Source organism: Camelina sativa, chromosome 3 (genome assembly GCF_030686135.1).
Source record: "Camelina sativa cultivar CO46 ecotype springtype chromosome 3, ASM3068613v1".
NCBI classification, from domain to species: Eukaryota; Viridiplantae; Streptophyta; class Magnoliopsida; order Brassicales; family Brassicaceae; genus Camelina; species Camelina sativa.
Window position 1 is genome coordinate 17699658 of NC_141882.1, and position 9637 is coordinate 17709294.

Sequence of the window (9637 nt, forward strand, 5' to 3'; positions counted from 1 at the left end):
ACTTTTGCTGACTTAGCAAGATCCTATCAAGCTTTTCATTCACCATTTTCAGATCCTTCTTGTACTTGTCTTCTTGATCAGTTGATGATGACCTTATGGTTCTGTCATAGTCCTCATTGTAGTTCCCATCAGACTGTGCAAGGTTCTCTACTAACTCCCAGCCTTCTTCCACACTCTTGTTGAGGAAGTTTCCATTGGAGGCTGTACCAAGAAGCATTCTGAACTTGGGAAGCACTCCTCTATACAATGTGCTCAACAAAGACTCCACACTGAAACCATGATGAGGACATTGAGTTTGGTATCCCTTGAATCTCTCCCAAGCTTCACAAAAGCTTTCATTACTCCTTTGAGCAAATCCAGAGATCTCATTCCTTAGTCTTGCTGTCCTAGCATTGGAGAAAAACTTGGCCAAGAAAGCCTTCTTGCATGCATCCCAAGTAGTGATTGCACCAGTAGGGAGAGTCTTTTCCCATAAATGAGCCTTGTCCCCAAGTGAGAAAGGGAACAACCTCAGCTTGAAACCATCTTCACTTACTCCATTGATCTTGGTAAGACCACAGATTCTGTCAAACTCATCAAGATGATCTAGTGGATCCTCCATAGGCAATCCATGGAATTTATTGGCCTGAATCATTGAGATCAATCCACTCTTGATCTCAAAGTTGTTGTTGGCAACAGTTGGTGGCACAATGCCAGCTCTTTGGTTGTGAGTGTTGGGTGCAACAGCTGTTGATTGGTCAAACACAAGGGAAGATAGAGGAAGCCAAACAGTTTGCTGAGCTAAACCAAAGGCTCACATCTCAATACAATGATCTGAATATGAAGTTTGAGGGTCTGAATTCCAGAGTTAAGTACATGGAGAGTAACATAGCCTCTTCTTCAGCTCCAAAACCCAACCAACTCCCTGGAAAAGCTGTCCAAAACCCAAGGGAGTTCACAGCCAAAGCCATTCAAGTTCATGAGGAAGAAGCCACTAAGGACAGTGCAGTTCAAGTTTGGGGGAATTCATTAGTTACTGAAGCCCCAAGTGATGTTTGTAACAAGCAATTGGAGCTCGCACCTGAGCTCGACCATGGACTCGAGCAGCCACTTGACCGAGTGCGTGCTCGAGTGGTCGATCGAGCTGGACAGTCCGAGGCTGACAAACCTGCCAAGTACATTCCTCCTGCCTACAAGCCTCCACTACCTTTCCCAGGATGTTTCAAAGCACAAAAGATTAAGGAGCTTAGGGAAATCATTGAGAGAAAGGAGATGATGGCTAAGCAACAAGAAGAAGAGAGGGTTTTAAAGGAAAAAGCTGTGGTTGAGGAAGTGTTGGCCATACAAGAGATCACCATTGCTTACCAAGAAGAGGAGAGAGGACCTGCCTTGGAACAGTATGATCCATATCCTCTCTACAAAGACTTTTTGCTTGATTTGTCAAAGAAGAAGGCTGAAGCTCAAGATGAGAAGGATCTTGAGAACCTTGGAGGAGTGATCATTCCAATAAAGCTTAAGGATCCAGGGCCATTCTACTTGCCTTGCACAATCAGTTACCTCCACTACAATCAATGCCTTTGTGATTTGGGAGCTTCAACAAGTGTCATGCCATATTCCATAGCTCAAAAGCTTGGGAGAACTGACTTCAAATCTACTAAACTCCATGTGTGCCTAGCTGATGGGACAAATAGAGAGGTAGTTGGGAGGTTAGAGAATGTCCCAATCAAGATAGGAAGAGCAAGGATCCACACTGACTTTGTGGTGATAGAGATGGACAAGGAGCCTGAAGATCCAATCTTACTAGGGAGGCCATTCTTAGCTACTGTTGGAGCAGTTATTGATGTCAAGGAAGGTCTTGTGACCTTGAACATTGCTGAATATGTAGTTATGAAGTTCAATATCTACAATCCAACCAACCTTCCCACCATTGATGACCAGCCTTTTACTATCAAGGACAAAGGTGGTCAAGAAGGGTTAAGTGATAAAGCAACTCCAAAAGCTGAGCTCCCACTTCAAGAGGATTCTGTGGAAAAGCTTAAGAGGTCAGTTCAAGAGTTGACTAGTATGGTTGAGGATCTTCAAGTAAAGCTGAACAAGAGGTCTTTGAGGAAAGCAAGACCAAGGCTCAAAATCAAGAAGAAATATGGTTTGTGTGCTAAGGGTGAGGTGATCAAGGATCAACTTCACAGTGACCAAGAGGTTCCAGGGAGGATTTCATCACCTCCTTGGTATCTTGATCAAGTCTAAGAAGGAAATCAAAGTCAAGCTTAGTGACTTTAAACAAGCTCACTAGGGAGGAAGTCCCTAAGGTATCCTTTGTAAATATAGTTTAATTTGTTAGTAGTTTTGATGTGTTTTCTTTTATGTTTTTGTTGGACAGGTTTTTTATTAAGAATGTAGTTGGGTAAGAAGAGATTTGGACTTGGGCAAGGAGGTTCGCAAGCCCACTCGACCAGGCCACAAGAGGTACTCGATCGAGCTGGGTAAGGATTAAGGCCCATTTTGTTTCCAAGCTTCTAGAACGATCGAGTGGAGGGAGAAAAGGAAGAAAAATTTTGAAATTTCAAATTGGTCAAGGAGCTCGACCACATGCTGGTCGAGTGTGGGGTCGAGTGGTAGCCAAAAAGCAGGTCAAAGATTCCCATTTCAAATTTGAATGGTATGGACGCTCCACCCTTATCTCCTTGTCCCCTAAGCTTCTTTATATACTCCTAGCACGAGATCATACCTCTCACACTCTCTCATTTGCTCAAAATATCTAAATTCAAGCTTTAAAGTCTCTCTCAAGTTCATCTTTTGCTCAAAGCTTAGTTCTTTCTAGTTTTTGGGTCACTAACCTATTAACTTTAAGCTTTGAGTTTATTCCTCTCAGTTTTTGTTCAAAAATGTCTTCCAAGATCACTAAGAAGTCCAAGCAAGCAGCTGCAATCTCTAAGGGTCGTCATGATGTTGATTTAGAATCAAGAGAGGATGCTGGAAGGTCCACTCGACGTCCCACTCGAGCATGCACTCGACCGAGTGGCCGTCCGAGTGACCGACCGAGCCAGCGTGCGAGTTCCAGAAACCCAGCTGTTGAGGAAGATCCTGAGAGAACTGAATCAGAGGAGGAAAGGGAGCCAACACTCAGTGAGTTTATGAGGAGAGCAAGGGCCAAAGGAAAGAGGCCAGCTGTTGAGGTTGAACAAGAGGGGAGTGAAAGTGAGAGTGAGGAAGAAGAAAGTGAGGAAGAAGAACTAATGGATGATGGAGAAGCTGAGTCTTGTGGATTGTCAAAGAAGCAGCTTTATGATGCTTTCATGAGGATGGAGTTCTTGGGAACCAGATATCCACATAAGGAGACCATGGAGAAGCTTGCCATTGATGAAGATGTGGAGTGTCTCTTTGAGAAGAGCAGCCTTACCAAGTTCATGGGGCTTTGTATGGAGGGGTATAGAGAGGAAAGCTGTGAGTTCCTAGCCACTGTCAAGCTGCACACATATGTGAGGAAGGATGCTGTAGTAGGAGCTGGTCGCATTTCTTTCACAATCAAAGGGAAGAAGCATGAGCTCTCAATGAAGAAGCTGGCTGATGTGTTTGGTTTTGAGGTTGGGAGCAATAGGAGCTTGATGGTTCCAAGAGAAGAACTGTATGCTGTGTGGGAAACCATTGGGGATAACAAGCTCTACTCATCCTCCAACTCCAAGAGCTCAAGGATTAGGAGCCCAGTCTTGAGGTACTACCACAAAGCTCTTGCCAACACCTTCTTTGCTAGGAAGGAAACTGGAAACATCAATGAGGGAGAGCTAAAGATGATTGACTTGGCTCTCAATGGAGTTCTTCTTCAAGCAAGGAATGGAACCATCATCCTTGGTAGCACTGTGGAGACTGATCTTGCAATGGTGCTGATAGACCATATGATATATTTGAGAAGTTGGGTAGGCAAGCTTGAGAACAAGGGTTCAAGAGGAGCACTTACCATTGGAGGCATCATTACTCCAATTCTTCAAGCTGCTAACATTCCACTTAGAGGAGAAGGGGTCTCACCAAGATGGATTGATTCCAGCTACCTAACCTCTACACTCATCCTAGCCAAGGAGATGCATCAAGGAAACCATATCTTTAACTTTGAGCTGCCAACAGTTGGGAAGAAACAAGTGATCCTACCAAACAAAGAGCTCACTACCATTCAAGAAGGAGCCAACATTGATTTTTGGCCAGCAGATGAGTACTTCTTTGATGGAGTAGTACAGCCTAGAGTTGATGCAGTTGGAGATGTAGAGATGGGTGATGGAGAGGAGCAGTTCTACTTTGAGAACTATGAGCCCAATCCAAGGGATAGTAGAGGAGTGAGAGAGCATAGCAAGAGGATGACATTGCTGCAAAAGTGGAACAAATGGCATGGGAAGAGGTTTGACAAGCTCAAGAAGAAGGTGACCAACATGGCTAAGTCCATTAGAGGCCTGAAGAAGGAAGTTGCTGACTTGAAGAGTGGAAACTCTTCACCAACTCCATCAAGCCCTTTGAGGAGGAGTGGCTCAACTAGAGCACTTTCAAGAGTTGCAAACCCTGTGGAACCAGCTAGGGCTTCAATGTATGAGCCAAATCAGAGGAAGAGGAGCTCAAGTACCCGAGAACAACAGTTTTCGAGGCACTCGACCGGGTCACTCGAGCACCCACTCGACCGAGCACCTTGGAGCCACTCGACCGAGTTCCAGCCTAGACCACCATTTGGCTTCCCACCTCCAGCTGCTTATCCAGGCTATCCAGGTTACCCCCCATACCACCCCAATACTTTATGGATCCAGCACTATACCATCAGTACCAGCAGTACCAGACTCAAGATATGGAGACTCGCGGTCCAGCTCGACCCCCCCACTCGGACATGCACTCGACCGAGTCACGGTCGATTGGCATTGTCGAGCTGCCCCAATCACCTTCCTCCAGTCACCAGCAGGACCCCAGCTACACCTTTGATAGTATGCAGGAGGATGTGGACAGCTTCTTCTCCAATCCTTGAGGTAACATTATCACCTTACCATTGTATATACCATAGCATTTCATATGTTGTGTTTTGTTTTAAGTCTTGAATCCTCAAGCAAATTTCTTTCACACAAGGGACTGTGTGATTTAAGTTTGGGGGAGGGTTTGAGATAGCATTTGATGTTGTGTTTTGTTTTCTTATTTCAAATTTTTATCATCATCATGTTAGCACTTGCATAATCATCTAAGGCATAGGAAAACCATAAAAATTTGAAATTTTTTTGCAAAAATCTTTATAAAAAAAGAGTGTTCATGTAGTTTGCATTGCATAATTAAGTATTTTGTTTACCATATAGGACTGTTTGCATTAGGGATCTATGATGAGTTTTTCCTTGTTAGCTTGCTTAATTCACTAGACTAGGATCAGTGCCCAAGTTAATAGTACTTTGATGCTAGTTGAGTGGTTAGAAGCATAAGATTGAACCAAGCCTTGAATTCCTGAATTGCATTTGGTCTAAATTGAAGCATGTTGTGATTTGATGCCATTTCCTATCTATAAGAACCTAATATTGACTTTCAATTATCAATGTGTGCATTGCTTTAAACTCATGGATACCATATACATATTTGGATCATCTTCTTCCTTTTTACCACTCTTGTTGATCCAAGTAGCTGATTTCACTTTTAAATCAGTTTCCCTACCCCTAACCAAACCTTCTTTCAAGCCATGTTTATTCTTGTGTGTGTGTGGCCTATTTTTGGGATTGAGCTTGGTAGAAAGTGTTAGGTTTGAACTGACAAGAGTAAAACCTTGTGTAGTTCTAGTCTGCATTTTTCAAACTAGATAGGACTAGGTGGTTCACTTGTTGGGTTTGGGACTTGGCTGTCATGAAAAGAAAAGAGGAAAAAGAGAAAGAAAAGGTTAGAGTCTTTAGGAGGGGAATGTGTTTAAGTAAATTTAAAGTCTAGTGAAAGAATGGGAAGAATAAGGTTGTTTAAAGATGGTTCTAGTTAAAGAAAAGAAAAGAAAGCAAAGTGAAGTTTAGCAAAAAGCTTATATGTCTTAAGAATAAGAAGAAAAGAGAACCATAGCAATAAGAAAAAAAATTCTCATTCCACTAGAAAGATCAATTAAGAAACCTCTCCTAAGAATTTAAAACCAAAAGAGAAAAGGGTCAAAATATGAAACAATCCAATGCATTTGACTAATTATAAGAGTTCGGGTTGAATGTGGAGTGTTTAGACACCACTTTTACCCATTTTGTCCCGAAATAGGCTAAAACCGAGAAAACATTGATTCGAAGCAGTAAACAGATTTGTTACTGTTTCTAGGGTCAGAATGTGTGACAATCCATGCATTTTACTAATTGTAAGAGTTCGGGATGAATTTGGAGTGTTTAGACAACACTTAAACCCGTTTTATCCCAAAACAGCCTTAAACTGATAAAACAGGCTAAACCCGGGAGAAAACATTGATTCGAAGCAGTAAACAGCTATGTTACTCTTTCTAGGGTCAAAATTTGTAACAATCCAATGCATTTGACAAATTATAAAAGTTCGGGTTGAATTTGGAGTGTTTAGACACCACTTTTTCCCATTTTGTCCCAAAACAGACTAAAACCGAGAAAACATTTATTTGAAGCTGTAAACAGCTTTGTTACTGTTTATTGGGTTAGAATGTGTGACATTCCAATGTATGTGACTAATTGTAAGAGTTCGGGATGAATTTGGAGTGTTTAGACAACACTTAAACCCGTTTTATCCCAAAACAGGATTAAACCAAGAAAACAGGCTAAAACTCAGAGAAAACATTGATTTGAAGCAGTAAACAGCTATGTTACTCTTTCTAGGGTCAATATATGTAACAATCCATTGCATTTATTTAATTATGTGAGTTCGGGTGATGTTCATATATTTTACCATGTTTTCCCTTAGTTTATTCACATCTTTTGCATCTTTTGCTAGCCATTTTCATCATTATTGTGTAGCTTTAGGACTAATCATGCATTAGAGTTTAGTTGCATTGCATTTGCATCTTTTCATGCATAAACAGGTGATTTTGGAGCTTAAGGAGCATGGAAACAATCTTGAGGAGAAGTGAAGCAATCTTGAAGGGAAAGCAAGAGAGTTAAGGCTGAAGAACCAAGGTCCAGAGTCCAACTCGACCAAGCACTCGACCGAGTGGGTAGATGGAATCGACCGAGTGGAGTGTGCACGAGAGAAGCCAGCTCGACCATGGACTCGACCGAGCACTGGTCGAGTTGACCGAGCCGTTGACTACTTTGACTTTTTCTATTTTTAGGGCTTCCACCTCCTCACCTATATAAGGCCTTGTACCTGCAGCCACCAAAGTGTGCAACTTTTTAGATATTCCCTAAACCTAGTTTTTACCTTTTTTAGTTTTATTCCTTTTGCATTTTTATTTTTAAGATCTTGTACTTCCTTATGAAAGAAGACTAGATTCTTATATTTTGTTGGTTCTATAACTTTCAAGATATTGAGAATTTGAGTTTCATCCTTTCATCAATATTGAAGATCTTTGTTTAATCTTTCTAATAATGCAAGTTTCAATATTTTCTGGGTTTTTGACTTTGATCACCATGTATTGTTGTGAGTAGTTTCCTTAGGATCTTGAGGATGGGTTAGGATGGATTGATCTTGTTGTTTGTGTGACTTGGTCAAGCTTGATTGTTGTAGATCTCTTCTAGAGTAGATGATCTTAATGCTGATTCTATATCTGAGAGGGTAGAGTCTGATTTCAAGCTTCTTAGTATCACACCAATGTTTAGGAAGCATAGATAAGGCTAGATCTAGAGCTTACCATTAGGCTTGCTAAGAGATTAGAGGTCTTTTTTGGTTTGAGATGTATTGCTTAATGCCTGCTTGTGTAGATTCTTTACTTTGTGAGAACAAGTCTAGAATTGCATAGGTTTGATTGTTTCTTGACCATGAGAGTGGGAGAAACTTGTCTTAGATTAATATGTCTAGAGGTTAGCTCAAAGTTTGCTTGAGATTTGTTGACCAAGTTAGATAACCACAATGATTAGTCCATCCCATGAATCCATCCTCAGGACCTTCTTTGTTTATTGAAATCTTAGTCTTAATCCTGTTGCTTGCTTGTTGTTTGATTGGATTTAGCATTACTCTGTTTTTATTGCATTGCTCTGTTTCTGCGTCTAGTCTAGCTCGACCACCCACTCGACCTACACTCGGTCGAGTGCTGCTCGAGTTCATCCCCAGAACTCTGTGTCTATGATTTGTGCTTGTCTTGTTTCATTCCTGTTTCATTCCAGTTGCATACATTTAGTTTTCAGTTCAATAATTATCTTGCATTAGTTCATTAGTAGTAGTCTCTGTTTCTGTTCTTGCTTTATTACTGTTTCAATCATTCAGTTTCATTTGCATCTAGTTGTTAGTTCTTGTAGTTTATTTTCTGCATTTTACATTTTCTTCCTAGGATTGTTAGTGACAAACAATCTTTACATTTGTCTTAACTTAGATTCATATGCATATCTTAATTGTTCACAAACACTCATTTAGGATTGATACCTCTTGTACTGCAATAGCATAAGGGGAATTGAAACACCCATCCATCATTCCATTCATATCTCACCATTGCATACATCATCATTCACACCACTATAGAAATCATGTTTCATCGGGTTAAATTTGGAGTGTTTAGACACCAGTTTTACCCATTATGTCCCGAAATAGGCTGAAACCGAGAAAACATTGATTTGAAGTAGTAAACAGCTTTGTTACTGTTTCTAGGGTCAAAATATGTAACAATCCAATGCATTTGACTAATTATAAGAGTTCTGGTTGAATTTGGAGTGTTTAGACACCACTTTTACCCATTTTGTCCCGAAACAGGCTAAAGACGAGAAAACATTGATTCGAAGCAGTAAATAGCTTTGTTACTGTTTCTAGGGTCAGAATGTGTGACAATCCAATGCATTTTACTAATTGTAAGAGTTCAGGATGAATTTGGAGTGTCCAGACAGCACTTACACCCGTTTTATCCCAAAACACGCTTAAACCAAGAAAACATTGATTTAAAGCAGTAAACAGCTATTTTATTCTTTCAAGGGTCAAAATTTGTAACAATCCAATGCATTTGACTAATTATAAGAGTTCGGGTTGTATTTGGAGTGTTTAGACACCACTTTTTCCCATTTTGTCCCAAAACAGGCTAAAACCGAGAAAACATTTATTTCAAGCAGTAAACAGCTTTGTTACTGTTTCTTGGGTTAAAATGTGTGACATTCCAATGTATTTGACTAATTGTAAGAGTTCGGGATGAATTTGGAGTGTTTAGACAACACTTAAACCCGTTTTATCCCAAAACAAGATTAAACCAAGAAAACAGGCTAAAACTCAGAGAAAACATTGATTCGAAGCAGTAAACATATATGTTACTTTTTCTAGGGTCAATATATGTAACAATCCATTGCATTTGTTTAATTATGTGAGTTCGGGTTGAATTTGGAGTGTTTAGACACCAGTTTTACCCATTTTGTCCCGAAATAGGCTAAAACCGAGAAAACATTGATTCGAAGTAGTAAACAGCTTTTTTAATGTTTCTAGGGTCAAAATATGTAACAATCCAATGCATTTGACTAATTATAAGAGTTCGGGTTTAATTTGGAGTGTTTAGACACCACCTTTACCCATTTTGTCCTGAAACAGGCTAAAACCG

At 40.4% G+C, this 9637-nt stretch overlaps 1 non-coding gene across 1 annotated transcript; it reads left to right on the forward strand.

The window, feature by feature from the left end:
* Positions 1-272: 272 nt before the first annotated feature.
* Positions 273-379, forward strand: LOC147947072 (small nucleolar RNA R71). The gene has a single exon (XR_015596089.1). It is a non-coding gene; the product is annotated as a small nucleolar RNA R71 (small nucleolar RNA).
* The last annotated feature ends 9258 nt before the right edge of the window (positions 380-9637 follow it).